This window comes from Moschus berezovskii, chromosome 18 (assembly GCF_049115385.1).
Source record: "Moschus berezovskii isolate FMDL1 chromosome 18, NW_MosBer_1.0, whole genome shotgun sequence".
NCBI lineage: Eukaryota > Metazoa > Chordata > Mammalia > Artiodactyla > Moschidae > Moschus > Moschus berezovskii.
In genome coordinates this window covers 28,123,137-28,140,449 of record NC_142477.1, presented here as the reverse complement: position 1 = coordinate 28,140,449, position 17,313 = coordinate 28,123,137, and the positions used below count along the sequence as shown (strand labels likewise).

Sequence of the window (17,313 nt, the reverse complement as noted above, 5' to 3'; positions counted from 1 at the left end):
AGATTACTAAAGTAAAATCATACATAAATGTTACATTAAAGGCAAGACAGAAATAGTTAGACGGTCATAAATTTGGAGATAAAGCAGTGAAAACTGGTAAGTCCTTTAACAGCAATCAAATGAAATTAACAGAATAGTAAAAAGTCATACTTTACAACGTGAGTTTAAACATATGTTAAAATACTTTAAAAGCATGAAATAAATGTGTGACTGTAAATTTAATTTGTTCTCTGGCCAAAAGCAATATAGCAAGTGAAATCTGGCCTACAAAATGAACTGTGGGTTTTTGTTTTTTTTTTTCATTTTTAAACAGTTCCAAATGGGAATTTTGATTCTCCATTTTTTGAACAGCAATTTAAAACAAGACTGTAATAGTTCTTTCTTAGAAAATTCAGACCTTGTTCTCAAAGCCTCACTTTGCAACCAGTTTTTTGTTTCTTAAATTTACTGTTTTGTTTTCAGATGTATCCATATTTTGTAATATTGTACCCAAAATTTTAAGAACATACTCTCTTTCCTGCCCCTGGTATGTTTTTAGTCAACCAGAAACCTTTAGAGTTTTCTTTTCCAATAAACACATTTCTTAATGTAAAGTATTCAGGTGTGAATCAACTCTGTACTGAAATGTTTGAAGGAAGTGTTGTTTGTTGATTGAATATTGATCTGGGGTCAATCTATACATGTTGTAGCTCTACATTTTTTTTTTAAGGGTAATTCATTAAGATAGTTTAAGTGCCCAGATATGTATTTGTGTACACAGATTAATAGCTAAGAAATGTCACAATCAAATAATTAATTTCAACAGCTATCTATTACTAAGATTGGGTGTGATATACACCTTGGTTAAGTAGGTTTATAGGATGATTTGCCTGAAGAGTCAAATGACCTCAGCTTTCTTTCTTTGCCTGTTTATTTCTACTAAATAAGAGAAAAATAATTGCATTAATACCTAACAGCATGTTTATTTGTGTGCACTAGTAAAACAAAATAAGGAATCAAATGTATGTTTTTATGAGAACTGTCTTGCTAAAAAAGACCAGTTAAAACAAATGTTTCATACTGGGTAAGCCCTCCCAACTACACACCTTAAGCAGAATGTTTGTTTTTAAAGGATAAGATAAAAAAAAAAAAAAAAGCACTAATAAATAAATAAATAAAAAGTGCTAAGACGCTGAATGAGGTAGAACTAAGCTCATGAGAAAATACACTGTATCTTAAAACACATAAGTGCAAAATATTTTGATAACTAATATGTTATCTTTCATATTGACAGATCCCCACTGGGTAAAAATGAAGTCTTGTCTATCATTGAACACCTGGATTCTAACATTATGAACATGAGTTTACTGAAACAAACTGATATAAATTTTAATAATTGGGGTATCACTTCTTACAATATTTCTTTGATTTATTTTCTTCTCTGCTCCTTTTTCTATTCTACTTTTTATGCTGACTTCTTTATTTCTTGACTCTGATTTGTTTTCATTGTTCAGTCTCAGAAGCATACCCTGTGAAGGGTCATGGATTTTAATAGCCCTTAAAATATACACTATTCCTTTGGAGGATTAAATAGTGTTGTCCATATAAAGTGTGGTCATCTAAAATAAAAGTATATTTTTCTAAATTAGTCCTCCAGACTAACTATGATTTTTAAATTTTTCATCCCAATAGATTTTATTACTTTACTTAAATTCTAGTAATTATTTTTTGATAGTAAGCTTACTTGTTAAATATAAGTAATAATTTGGAAGAATATTTGAAATTGTGAACATTCTGGAAAATTCAGAATTCCAACTGTAGCTTATAACAGTGAAGTTTCAAACAAAATTAGTGATTTAAATTGTACATTATTTTTCTATAAACAATATCCTGAAATGATCAAATATATTACCATTGTATTAAACAGTTTCAGTTATAAAAATATTCGCCCAGGAATGTAAGTAATTCTCAACCTTATTTACTGAAAGTCTTACAGATTTTTAACATTTAAATAATCTGGTAGCTCAGTGCTTAAGCAGTGCTTCTGCCAAGCAGAAGGCCCAGGTTCAATCCCTGGGTCAGGAATATCCCCTGGAGAAGGAAATGGCAGCCCACTCCAGCATTCTTGCTTGGGAAATTCCGTGGACAGAGGCACTTGACAGTCTGTAACAAATATGGTCTCAAAGAGTCGATAGACTTTCCTTTTTTATTTTTTTCCTTTCAATCTTTGGTTACACTGTACATTTTTTTACTTTTAATTTAAAAATTATAATTTGTTTTGTTTTTCCTTTCTAGCTTATTTTGCTTGGCTTCCCTTGTGGCTTAGCTGATAAAGAATTTGCCAGCAATTCAGGAGCCTGGGTTTGATTCCTGGGTTGGGAATATCCCCTGGAGAAGGGAAAGGCTACCCACTCCAGTATTCTGGCCTGGAAAATTCCATGGGCTGTATAGTCCATGGGGTTGCAAAGTGTCTGGCAGGATTGGGTGACTTTCACGTTCCTTTCCCATGTTTAGTTTGCTTAACATCACCATACAAGTCAAATAGGCACAAAAGTATTTTATTTGTATACTTTCCTCTCTTGTTTTTTTTAAAAAAATCTTGAATTCTAGGGTTGGTTGCTGCTGTTGCTGCTGCTACTAAGTCACTTCAGTCGTGTCCAACTCTGTGCAACCCCATAGACAGCAGCCCACCAGGCTCCCCCATCCCTGGGGTTCTCCAGGCAAGGAGCGGGTTGCCATTTCCTTCTCCAGTGCATGAAAGGGAAAAGTGAAAGTGAAGTCTCTCAGTCGTGTCTGACTCCTAGCGACCCCATGAACTGCAGCCTACCAGGCTCCTCCGTCCATGGGATTTTCCAGGCAAGAGTTGGTTAAGTTTTAGCAAAACATAAAATTTATGTAATGATTTCTCATAGGAGTTTAAAACAAGTTAAATTCCTGCTTGAGAAAATTGCTAATCATCATTAGTTGCATCTTCAATCCATTCCATTCATCTTATTTTGTTTAGTGACTGTAACAATTTTTAAGTAATTGTTCATCAGGCAGGGTTTAGTTGGGACTTCATCCAGTTGCTGCAGAAGCTGAAGTAGTCATTTTTTCTTACAGACAACCTCAGGTCTTTTTTTTTTAAACTGACTAAAAATAAGCTCTGTAAATTTATCTCATTACTTTTTCCCTTGACTAATGACTAAAGGATGCAAGCAAATAAGTTAGCTGAATAATGAAATTAAGCTATGGAATTTTAATGATGTGTTACTTTTATTTTAAGGTGAAAAAGATCACAAATGAAATTAAACACAAAATTACATGGATATATATTGAACCCTTTATTCAAGCAGCATTCAGTTCTATTTTACTAACAGAATGGCTATAAATTGAAAACAGCACAGTGGAAATAGGAATGATAATTTAATATATAAAAATAATAAAACAGCCTTTTGTAAGTGGCAATAAAATCAAATTACAAGTAATGCCAAAAAAGCAGAAAATTTCAACTTAAAAATTTTTTAGAATATTAGTGGTAAATAGAAAGCATATCTAAATTGAAATATAGAAAATAAAATATTAAATGCAAAATAAAAAAGGAATGCTCCTGCTAAGAGCATGCTCAGTTGTGGCTGACTCTTTGCAACCCCACGGGACTCTAGCCCTCCAGACTCCTTTTTCCATGAGGAATAGATTTTAATAACTCCATTCTCATCTGTGTTCAAAACTGTACTATACAGTACTAACACCCAAAGGCCATCCACTCTGTCACCACATCACCACCACAATTATGCATTAACATTTTCAAAGGATTCAGGCAAAGGAAATGATTTAGGCAAACTTGAAAAGAAGAATACCTTCAAATATAGCGTATAGTTATAATTTTAAAAATAAAAACATGAAAAAAATATTGAGATTAAAAATTTACCAACTTGGCTTTAAATAATTTCAGATATGTGAGAGCATGTATAAAAATGTTTGTGATCAACTCTAGAAAACAAGTGAATGTGCAATAATTATGAATATGTAGTAATAAAAGTAATATTCAATTAATAATAGATTGTCACATATACTTTCATATGTTGATCTCTATTATAGACCAATGAGCTGTTCTGTAATAAAGATGTATTAAATATTCTATTAAATTGTATTAATATTTTAAATCTATTCCTTATAATTTTTATTCATTAAATTTTTAGAAATCTTTCAAGTAATTACTATTTAATAGATAGTTCATCAAAAATTTTGTTAACCATTAGTGTTAAAGGGAACTTTAAGAGATTTTTCAGTAAAGATGGAACATAATAGTTTCAATTAAACCTTATGAAAAACACTTCTTAATCATACAAAACAACTACATTTTGTATTTTAAATATCCTTCAAATTTGGAGATTCTACAGCAAAAAATAAAAAATTAACAAAGCCTTCACCATTATACTTTACTCAATAATATAAAGTTAAACCATAATTATTTGTGGAGCAATTAGAGCCTACAGTTTTCATTTGACTCAGTATAATGCACTAATTTTTTAAGGTAAGTTTCCTTCAACATGATAGTCTCATCATTCTTGGTTATTTCCTTTCCCACCTATAGAAGAAGAAAATGAAATGATATGTGCATGTAAGAAACACAAGGAACAAACTGATGAGATTTCAGATAAAGAAAAATTACTAAAAGTGTAGTGTGTTACTGTGATAGGCCCACCTTATCACCAGAACAGAATGTCCAGAATGGACACCATTAATGTCCACACATTAATGAGAGCAGTAGGGAGAAAGCTGAGATGGAAGTATTATTTGAAAGTATTATTCTTTCAACTTTAATTTGGACTCATTGGTTAATTAGTTTACTTCTTTCTTAACAACCCACTGCTTTGATGTCTTCTCCTTCCTACCCCTCCACCTCCCACCTCTACTAAACAGAAGCAAGTCATCCAATAAGATATCTTCCTATAAGTGATTATGGCTCTCAAATTGGGCATTACTAGTGCCTAATATTTATATACAGATGGGAGCTCATCACCTACATGCTTCCCATTTGCACAGTTTTGAATTTCTCAATCCAGATAGATTTCATCCTTGTTGGAAGACCTTTTATTTTTCCATAAATCCCTCATATTTCTTCACTTCCCCGTATTAACAGCCAATCTGCGTAAGTTAATTTGTACAAACAGAATAGTACATTCTAGAACAGAACAAATAGAAAATAGCTCACTCCCCAGTGATATTCCAGGAGAGTAGATAAAAACCTCTGCCTTTAATTCCTGATGAGGATTTGCTGACATCCCAAGGAAATAAAGGTAGCTCTAGAAATCTCCCTGGGGATTTCCTGTGACATGAACCCACTGTATGCCCAGTGGGTCTGTGATGTGCCATCAGCCTTTGGGACCTGGTAAGCCAGGGGAACTGTACAAGCATGAAGTTTAAGCTGTCTGCTCTACTTACAATAATAAACTAAGTCAATTTGGGCTCATCGTGTCCTTAGTGGCCAAATTTATGGAAATGTGGCAAGGCAACCTAGCAGCTGCCACCATGCACAGCTTGCAAACAGCTTGGCTATCTGACAGTCCCATTTGGACAGCATGTAGTCCTCATGGTCAAGCTTGTAAGGAAGAAGAAAAGTCATTTAAGCCTCTAATGAACCTTTTACACAAATGTAAAAGAATAACAAAATGTCACCAACACTTTAGAAAATCCCACAACACAAAGAAAAGAGAAGAACCTCATTTAATAAATAGAGCATCACTTTCTGGGGGAACAAGAAATAAGTCAGAGAAAAGTAAAGAACTTTAGAATAATGAAATTGTCTTCTAAGAAAGTGGGAAAATGTAAGACATTTTTATAAAATGACTTAATTGAAGCAAAAAATTTTATTTCAAATTGTAAATAGTCAAAGCAAATTTAAAATTTATTATTTGAATAAAACAGTCAAGAATTAATCCAGAATGTCTAATAAGGTTCTAACAGAAAATCTAGAAAAAGAAGATAGAAAAGGACAGAGAGAAAGAAGAAAAGAGAGGTCAGAAAATGTAGAGATAATGAAATATTAGGCAATGTAGTATTTTTTTCACAAAGCTGAGGAAAAATATCAATGATCAGACTGAAAAGACCCCATAAAATATTAAAGTGAAGGAGCTTAATTTCTAGAATTATTATCACAAGATTTTAAAACTACATGGACAAGATCTTCAGTATAAATACCATATAACCAGATCATCTTTTTTTCTATAACTAAATGAAAATCAGGTTCTGAGTAAACTTTTCATTAACAGTATTGCGTGTTAAAAGAAAATGTCACAATTTCTAAAATTTTCTGAGAAAAAAATTATTTGGAGCATGACATTATGTATTTAGTTAAATTATCTGTCAAGACATTTGAAGAAAGCTGTTACTATAAATCATAGAAAAAAAGGGAGAAAAAGCAACTTGAAAACATTAGAGAATATGTAAAGAAAAAGTTCATAAATAAGCACAAGTTTCCAGGTATGTAGACTTATTATATAATATATAATTCATATTAATTAACATGTTTCACTCATAAAATAGATTACCTTTCTGGCTAGCCACTGCTGCTTAATAACTAGAAAATTTAATTACCGTGGCACCAGCAATTTTATGATTTGGCATATAGTTTCTATAGTTCAGGATGTTCGGAAGGACTTGACGGGGTGTGTCTGGCTTTGAGCATCTTGTGAAGTTTCAGGCAAATGATAGGTGAAAAGCAGAGTACCTGGGGTGGTCTGCGGCTGTCTGGCTCCCAGACTTTGTGTTTTTCCATGGGGTCTCTCCATGCCCAGTTGGGGTTCCTCAGTGTCTGGTAGCTTCAGGACAACAGAACTGCATACACAGTGACTCACTGGCTCAAGTATTACAGCTCACAAAGCAGAAGTCTCTTCACTTTTTCTGACTCAATCTTAAAAGTCATGCATCATCACCCTGACTACATTCTATTACAACATTCAAAAGGCAAAGAACTTGATTTGGCCTCTTGTTAGGGATTCAAGAGGAGCGCTTTGGGCATTTCCTCTTGACGGGGGAGAAGTAAGTTCTTGGAAGAGAAAATAGAATGGAAATATTGTTGCAATCACCTGTGGGAAATACTGTCTGCATCATATACATGATATATTTTTTTTAATAAATGAATTTACAAAGAAAAATATATACTTGGAATTCAAAGATATGATAACAAATATAAAAATCTCATTGGATGATATGGGGAGTAACATTCAGAACACAAGTTGGAAGTAAAGCAAGAAGACAAAGAGATGGAAGATCAGAGCTAAATAACAATTAAAGGGAACAATGATGAGGGCCAGAACAAAAAAAAAAAAAAGGAAGAGAGGGCATATTAATAAAAATTTCACTAGAATAAACAGAATAGTATAGGATTGAAGAATGAAAGAGCCTGGTGTGTATCCTGCAATTTTAATAGAAATGTACAAACACAAAAGAACAATACCATGCATTTTCAGAAATCTGGACAGACAAAAGATTCTACAAGCCCCCAGAGAAACACAGAATCATGGGTCATATACAAAGATCAGGCATCAGAAATACTGCGGATTTCTTAACAGCAATACTAGTATGAAGATGATAGAGTGCTATATTCTATATTGTCAAGAAAAAAAAGAACTCAGTCTTGATTTCCTTGTCCAACAAGAAAGTGCATGTGCGTTCAGTATTTGGATTTCACATCACAATCAGAGTGAAAAACAAGGAAAAATAGAAAGCATACTAAAGATTGTGATGAAAAAAAAAATTAGAGGCTAACAGCTATTTATATAAGTAAACGTTGAATCTCAAACAGTCCCTTTCAAAACATGTAAGAAGGGTCTGGAAAATTGTCTTCAGAAAGATGAGACCTATTTAGCCTTTGCAGCTTGAGAGGAGATTAAGGCAGTGGTGGAAGAGTTTATGGTTGAATTTAAGGGGAAAAAAAAGTACAGAAAGTAAAGAATGTAGACAATTTATATTTGTGAAGAAAGGAGAAAGTAGAGTGGTGTCAAAGACATTGTGTTGGAAAGGAAAATTAACCATTGTGGGACTGGAGGATTAGAAACAAAATCAACTCTGTGTTTTTAAGAATCTACCTTAATCATATTTACAAAGAAAGGTTGAAAATAAGATTCAAGGTAAGAAAATATTTTTCTCCTAGGTTGAAAGTGAAAGTGAAGTTGCCTAGTCGTGTCCGACTCTTCTCCTAGGTTATTTGGCCTAATTACTAAATTGATAATTAACAGGTTAACAGGAGAAAAACAGATTTAATATTGGATGTACCGAGGAGTCCTAAAGATATGAGGTTCAAAGAAGTGACTGAAGCAAGCTGCTTTTATACCTTTTAGACAAACAAACAACACTTTTTCAAGAACTGTTAAAAACAAAGGGGTTTGGGCTCTGGGTAGTACATTAATGAAGAAATAGCAAGATTTGCGTATAAAGTCTTCTTAGTCCTAAATAAATAAAGCTGAGCTGATGACTGTGGAAAACAAAATTGGTTTAGTAGCTGAGTGGAAAGAGATCAACAAAGGGAGAAAAGAACTTAGAATGAGAATGAAAAAAACAAAAAGGATCAAATTGAAGCACATTTCCCCACACCCCATTAACCCAGTCTCCCAATCCTAGGAATAGATCAGTCCAATAAAATGGTCTCTGCTTCATTTATCTGATGGAAAGTGTTAATCTTCTCTTTGAATAGATAAAAGTTAGGCAGTATTTGTTTCATTTACTTTAATAGAAGCAGCATTTCCCCCAATGATTGTATACTCTCCTCCTTGCTGGGAAGTCAGAGTACCTATTAAGTGTGTGCCCAGTTGCTCAGTTGTGTCTGACTCTTTGTGACCCCATGGATGGTAGCCTGCCAGGCTCCTCTGTCCATGGGATTGCCCAGGCAAGAATACTGGAGCAGGTTGCCATTTCCTACTTCAGAGGATCCTCCCTACTCAGGGGTCCAATCTGCGTCTCCTGAGTTTCCTGCATTGGCAGACAGATTCTTCACTACTGTGCTGCCTGCGAAGCCCATATCTATTAAGGGCATACCATAATATTTGGAGTTCAACAGAGGCTAACCTGTTTATTACTCACTGGAGTAGTGCTTAGATACATATAGTGAGCACTGGTCCTGTTACCATAGAAAGGTTTAAGATTGCCTTTTTCAATTCATGAGTTCCAAAGTTTGGGACTTAAGTCCTCAACACTGAAAACAACTTGGGGTGTTGATATAGAAGCTGATTTTTTTTTTATGATTTCTTGTCCAATTCTACCACTTTTGTGATAGACCTTTATGGACAAAGAAGCTCAAGTTTGTAATTTGGTTGGTATTTAAGGTGGTTTTCTGGTGGCAGAAGAAGCTAAGTATCTGAGTCCAGAACAACCTGATCACTTAGGTGGGAAACTTTTATATATCTTGCCGCTGCATAATAAAAGCATTGTGTGTGTATTCAGTCACTCAGTCATGTCCAATCTGTGATGCAATGGACTGTAACCTTCCAATCTTCTCTGTCCATGGGATTTCCCAGGCAAGAATACAGGAGCAGAGGAGCAGGTTGGTATTTCCTCCCACAGAGGATTTTCCTGACCCAGGGATCCAGCCTGCGTCTCTTCTGTCTTCTGCATTGGCAGACAGATTGAAAGACTGTGATTCAAAAGCAAGGTCGGAAAAGAAACTATAATTTCCTAGACCTGAGAATTCAATGTTACTAGTAATGTTTGTATCCTGCTGATTATCTCTACTTTTCATGTACTCCTTTCACTTAGTAAAAGCAGAACAGGTTGTGGAATATCTGATACAGGAGGTCTGAAGTTTGGCTTTGGCAACAATAAAGCTTAGTTTTATCATCTGGCCAAGTTCATGCATATTTTGAGGTCATCTGTAGAGTTTGGGATATTGGACAGTCTAATCAAGGGAGCAGCTGAGAAACCCCGAGTTGTGCAAGGGTGACTTGGCATTTGGTGATCTGGCAAACATCTGTGCCATACAAGGTGGTACTGGAGTCACTTTTCATCTCCTTGACAGGTTGGAAGATGCCATCTATAAAATTAAGCCGCAGAGTTTGGCTGTAGTGCTGCCCTGATATGTCACCCAAGAAAGGTTCAGTGGCAGCTCTGTTTTCAACACCAAGGAAAAAGTTTTCACCTATTGTCTTTATCAGGGCAAGGAGCAGCCTTGAGTATCTGTAGAGGTTTTTCTGAGTCCAGATAACTCACTAGAAAGAGGCAGACTGCTGTTCTTCTAGCCATGGAGAGCACACCGCGTTGTTCCCCGTCTTCCATTCTTAGTCCACTACGTATTCACATTGGCAGGAATTAAAACTAGTTCAGGTTCTTTTGCACTGTAGATGTTGATATCAGATTGATGATTTAACATGAACAAGAGTCAGTAAACTGACATAAAGGGGCATTTGGTTTGCCCCTGATCTGTTCCTTGGATCTAGGGGAAAGTTGTCTGCTTCATAACACCATCTGCTTCTGGAAACTGGGAACTGGATCTGGAAAAGCTAACTTTAAGGTTGCTTGTAGAGATTTTCTCCACTTTGTCCTGGTGATGATGACCTGGCTGCATCTCGGTGTGGCTTGTATGAATCCAGGAGGATTTTTCTTGTTTTAATGGCATAGTAGGTAGTTAGCAGTACCCCATAAGGTCCTTCCCAGCTGGCTGACAGTGTGTGCTTTCCTCTAAAGACCTTGGTGTACACCTGGTCTCCTAGCTGAAAGGGACGGCAAAGCTTGTCTATCGGTGGAAATCGTGCCCCTTTCACCTGTCGGCAACATGCTCCAAGTTACTAATTAGTTCCTATTGAGCTAGTCCTAGCATCAGAATGTTCATATAAATTCCCACAGTATTCCCTTAACCTAATAATGGAAGGTTTAGTGATTCCAGTAGGCATAAAAAAGACTTTAAGAAAAATCTGTTAAGAAACTGGACAAATGACCAGAAGCATTACCCCTGACCCTTACAAAGTTCCATAATGTTCCAAATAGGTGACATGGATTAACCCCTTTGGAAATAATGTTTGGACACCGGATACCACAGGGTCTAATTGACATGAGAAATATGTTATAGGGTGTATCTGAGAGGCAGAAGGTTGTCTTAAAATACCTGCAGCAATTCCATTATTTTCATGGCAGTAAAGATGAAAAGGCTTGTCAAAATTAGGTAAGCCAAGAGTGAGGGGTATGGATAATTTTAATTTTAAGGCTTCAAAGGGGATTAATACCTCTGATACTCCAGAAATTGGCTCCATGTGGGAGGAGGGCATTGGAGGTTTAGCAAGGGCAGCAAAATGAAGAATCCATTGGCTGTGGGGAACTCTGCTCAATATTATGTGGCAGCCTGGATAGGAGGGGAGTTTGGGGGAGAATGGATACACATACATCTATAACTGAGTCCCTTTGTGCACCAGAAACTGTCAACAGCACTGTTTATTGGCTATACCCCAATATAAAATAAAAACTTTTAAAAAATTGGCTTCAGTAACCAGTTACTCCTAAAAATTTATGTAACTTATTTCATCAGGGGAGAGGGACAGACAAAATTGATCAAGGAGTCTTGGGGTGAGCATCTAAATGCCCCATACCTCAATCTCATTTCTGTCCTTCATGGATAATAGTATTGCACCCATCGAAGTTTAGTTCAGATGGCTTTATGAATTAGTTCAACTAGTGCCCTTAGATCGCTAGAGATCAAACAGAGTTCCACAAATTCAGATGGAAAAAGTGAACTAGATATCACAAAAAAAATATAAAATTATACTGAAGAGCAGCTATATGTCCTTAATAAATGCAGATATATATCTGTATATATTATATATATATATGTTTTTTTTTTTCTTTAAGGAAGTAATGGGATTGTGTGTTAGTTTTTGTTATTTTGATGGAACAGAAGGGAAGCAAGAATATAATTTTGGATCTGTTAAATGTGAAATGTCAATGAGACATCCCATTAAAGACAGATGCATATTTAGAGCTGAAGTTGAGAGGAGAGGATTGAGTTAAATATATACATTTGAAGGTCAGTGTCACATACATTTCATTTAAAGGAAATGAAAGTTGAGTTTTAGAAGGGAAGTGAATAGGAACAAAATACACCACCCCAAAATATGCCTTTTTGGTATTTTATTTTAAGCTAATTGTTTTTAAGAAACAGCAGACATAAGTGAAGCTCCAAAAGCTGAGAACAGTTCACCCCCACTCAGCATATTTAAGAAGCTGGGAAAATTCTGAGGGGCTGCATGTGTGCATGTTCAGTCACTCAGTCATGTCCGACTCTTTGCGACCCCATGGACTGTAGCTCACCAGGTTGCTCTGTCCATGGAATTTTCCAGGCAAGAATACTGGGATCCACCCAGGGGTTGAACCCAGTCCTTTATGTCTCCTTCACTGCCAGGTAGATTCTTTACCACTGAGGCTGAGGTGGGTCCATTTTTCCTGGTTTGTTATGGTGGGGGTAAGGAGTTCTCTTACATACCTGCTGAGGAAAGATTTATTCAGATGTTTGATAGAATTTATGCTTCAGAGTTTCTGCATAGAATATGTCATTATAAAATACCTAAACCTTTCCAAAGTATGCAATATGTCAACATGAAACATGAAACCACTGTGGATATGCACTTATAGTTTCCGTAAGGTATTAAAACACTTAAAATATCAGCAATCAGAGATTAGGATGCTAATTGTAGGCCCCCAGATATCTAAAGAAGCTGAAGTATGCTTTATTAACTTCAGGACCCATAGGAAAGTCCCAGAAAATTTTATTTAATTGACTTAGGTTATGGTATAGGCATCTGGCCTTTTTGAAATCTCACCAGGCATTTCTAAGTTTAAGCTAAGGCTTTGGAGATGCGTGCAATTTTTGAGACTAGGACGAGTTCATGTTTAAAGTGATACTTTCTTCAATTTAATCTGTAAATTCACTGGAATACCAATACATTTTTAGCAAGATTTTGGTTCTTTATTTTTTGTTCTGCTTTTTAATAGAAAGTAACCTGCTGATGTAAAACTACATATGGTTAAGGACCAAGAACCCCCAAGACAATTTTTTAAAAGACAGATAAGGAAGGGTACTTATTTGAACTGTTATTTGCAGTCATTTGAAAAGCTTCGGAAGTTGAGTGAATATTCAATTAATAGTAATAATATTATATTGGTGCCAGATGGAACAAAATAGAGGGATCAAAAACATACCCTCGGTTATATAGAAAATTTTGTTTCTTGTCCTCCTGGAAATGTCCTGAGATGCAGGCCAGCTGTGACCTTGAAATGGGCATTTCAAGACCCATCCTTGAAATGCTGGCAGCATGTTCATGGGTGGCCATAACTGGGGGGCTCTCCAGCCCTGCCTCTGGGACTCATTGCGTGACAGTCTAAGAGAACAGCCAAGGTGTGGAGCAGGCCTGTGCTGCCCCATGTAGGCGGCCATGTGTGGCTCATCCTGGGAGGTAGTCCAGTGGGGATCTGCCTGGTTCTGGCAGTTTGGAGAGAGTCAGAGGAAGTGGGCCTCAGTGGCAAGGCAGCTCCTCAGGCTGGACGTCTGTGGTCTAGCATGATTCAGGGGCACCATGTCCCATTCCTGGCTTCTGGATGCCAAAGGCCATGAAGGAGAGTTGACTAGGATGATGCTGAATATCAGACTTGTGGCCAGGTTGCTGAGAAAGTCCAGCTCGGCATGCTTGGCAGGGTGGGGGGTGCAGGGGTTGTTGAGGTTGTACTTGACGAGGAAGATGAACACCAAGCCTATCCAAGTCTGTAGCATTAGGTAACTGGAGGAAGTGAGATGGGGCCCTGCTCAATGATGGCCTTCAGCTGGGAGGTAGTCACCATCAGCAGCCTGATGCAGCATGAGCGTGGCCTTGGCTGTTTACATTATGGTTAAAAAAAAAAAATTAAAGCATATCTGTGCTTATACAGAAGGGTTTCCCTGATGTCTAAGATGGTAAAGAATATACCTGCAATGATCCAGGTTCAATCCCTGGGTTGGAAAGATCTCCTGGAGAAGCGAATGCCAACCCGCTCCAGTATTCTTGTCTGGAGAATCCCATGAACAGAGGAGCCTGGAGGGAGTCCATGGGGTCACGAAGGGTCGGGTATGACTAAGTGACTAAGCACACAGAAAAACTTTTGATGAGTCGGAATTAAAATCCATGGTTTAATAAATATGTATTGTAAATCCTTACTAGAAAAAAAAATTGGATCTATTCCTAACACCACACACACACACACACAAACATTATCCAGATGGTAAAAGTGAGCTACATGTCAAAGAAAAAGCTTTAAAAATGTTAAAAGCAAAGAGATTATATGAAAACATAAGTATGACTTTTGGTTAGGAAATATTTCTTAAATAAGATGCAAAAAGGAACAAGTATAAAATAAATTATTGATAAAATTTAAGTACATTGAACTTAAGTACTCTCTAGGACAAAAGGAACTACTGCCAGGGTTAAAAGAAACTTCATAGGCTAAAAGAAGAAACTTGTAATTATATAACCAAGAAGCTATTCATATTCAGCTATATAAAGGATTTGTTGCAAATTGAGAAGAAAATGACAGAACAAGAGAAACAAAGGGAAAAAAGAAGGTATGAAAGCACAAAAAAGATACATGAAATCACCTATGAAAATTAAGTGAGAAAGTGTCTCATTCAAAGGAATAGCAAGTGTTAAAGCAGGAGATGGAATAAACTCAGCATGTTCAAGAAACAGAAAGGTCAATGTGATTTTAAGTGGTTAAAGGGATAATGGAAAGAGTTGAGGCCAGCGTGACAGGCCAGGAGTACGTCACGATGAATGTTACAAACAACGGTAAGGCATTTAGACTGTGTTCTAAGTGTGATGAGAAATCATGAGTGGATTTTGAGCAGAGTTATGGCATGTACTGACTTGTATTTTTAAATGATGCCTCTCGTTAGTAGGTGGACAGTAACTATAGAAGGATGGAGATGGAGGTGTGGCGGCTAGGTGGACAATTTAGTGACAGGTTATAGTGACTTGTATTGGAATGGCAGTGTGGGGGCTGTGAGAAGCAGTTGGAGATATATTTGCAGTCCAAAAGGATTTGCTTATGGAATAAATGGGTAGAACTGGGGGAAATAAATCCTCTAGGATTTTAGTTTGAAAACCTGGCTAGATAATCATGCCTTTTACTAAAATGAGAAGAGTTGATTTGTGGGAAAGGTAGAGATTAAACATTCTGTTTGGGACAAATATTATTACTCACTTTGCAAAAATATAAAATATGGAAGGAAAAGATGCACATAAATTTCAAGATGATTATATGTATGAAGGTGTGAGGAAAGGAATTAAAGAACAGAGAAGGCTTCAACTGATGAATTACAGTTTATTTTAATTTTATTTTCTTTCTTAAAGCAAAAAGAATCCAACATAAATTTGCAAAATATTGACATTTATGGAACCCTGGTGCTCACTTTTTGCTTTATTATTCTCTGTGTTTTTCTTTATATTCCATTATATTGGCATCCATTTCCTTTGGGAGTTATAGCCAGACTAAAAGCCAAGTGTTGTTGGTGGGTGAAGGTGGTGGGGTCAGAGGGAAGGTAGGAAGACATCAAGATAAATTATGCTAACTTTGAACTGAGGAATAATCATCATAGGAAAATGTGCATATCAAAACTGCACATTTCAATGCATTTTCACAAACCAGTTTAAACTTAGAATTCTTTGAATTTTTATTCCCTCTTCTTCATTTCTTTTACGTGACCATCATATACTTCATTCCAGCATCCAAAGACAGTATTGTTGTTTTGTATATTCAGTAGTCATTTATATTTACCACATAATTTCAATCTGATGATGTCATTCCATTCACAAGTTTTTTTTGAGGTTGTTTTCTTCTGTAGAAACTTCAGTTTAACATTCCTTTAACTGAGTGCCTATTGGGGTAAATACCCTTAGTTTTTTTTCCAAAAACACATTTATTTCACATTTCTTTAAGAAACCTATTTCTACACAGTGTAGAATTTCAGGTAGCTCGTTATTTTTGCTAAGAAGTTGTTCCATCATGTTTTGACTTCCATCATATCTTTTCAGAAATGGGCAATTAGAATAATACTTGCTGCTTTGAAGTGAATGTATCTTTCTTCCTCCTGAAATCTTTTAGCTTTCTTTATGTTATCAAATTTCAAAGATGTGATGATAATGGGATTATTTGTTGTTTTACTTTTATTTGAGCTTCGTTGATGGCTCAGACAGTCAAGAATCTGCCTGCAATGCAGGAGACCTGGGTTCAATCCCTGGGTTGGAAAGATCCCCTGGAGAAGGGAATGGCAATCCACTCCAGTATTCTTGCCTGGAGAATGCCACAGAAGAGGAGTCTGGTAGCTACAGTCCATGGGTCACAGAGTCAGATATGACTTAGAGACTAATACTACTTTTATTTACTCTTTCGGAGTTTCTCAGATCTTACTGAATCTACTTCTTGGTATCTTTCACCAGTTTTTAGAAATTCTTACCCATTTTTTCCTTCAAATATAATTTCATTCCATTCTCCTTTCTTTCTTTTTGGAAACCCAATTTCATGTCTGTTGCAAATTTTGAGTTTTCACAAGCATCCAATGATCCTAATTTTTTCTCATGATTTTTCGTCTCAGCATTTCAGCTTTGCATTATCTATATACTTAACTCTAAGCTTGTAATCTCTTTTTACCTTCCAAAACATGAATCTTGTGTTTTACTAACCCAATCTGCTGTAAAAACTCTATAGATTTATGCATGTCACATATTGCATTTTTGGTTTGGAAAGCTCTTTTGATTCTTTTCTCAATTTCCATTTTTCATCTGTTCTTTCCATCTTTTCCTTACATTTTCAATACCTAGAATTTAAGGTTTTAATTTAGTGGTCTAGGGCCATATTTATAAACCCTGATTCTGTACATCACATTGTTTTTGTATTTTATGCACACACACACAGACATGAACAAATGAATTTGGGAGGGAGGGGGATCACGATAGCATTCATAGCCCTTTTTGAGATTTCCATGTCAGTCATTTCAGTCAGTACTTTAAAAAAATGCAACAGCTGTAGAGATCCAAACCCCTTTTCATCTTCCCCTCTTTGCCCATAGCCCCTAGAGACAGCAGGCAGTTGCCTGGTCCGTCTCCTTTGGGCATCCAATTATGTACTTATCACTCTATAATTTTCAAGATAAGAGCATCTTTACAAGCCTTACAAATCCAACAGCTTCAAATACTGCCTCTGTAGCAAAGTCTCTAAAACTTGTTAGTCCTAAAATGGCACACGTAGAATTCTCATTAGTCTCTTTAATTTAGTTTAGTTCAACCCAATTCAAGAAATAATTATTTAAATAAATTCCTTCTGTGAATAGGTATCTCTAGCACTCTC

At 36.0% G+C, this 17,313-nt stretch overlaps 1 protein-coding gene across 1 annotated transcript in view; it reads left to right on the top strand.

The window, feature by feature from the left end:
* LOC129553347 (cadherin-10) overlaps positions 1-17,313 on the top strand; it is a 187,453-nt gene that overhangs the window by 109,573 nt on the left and 60,567 nt on the right. The window lies entirely within an intron of this gene.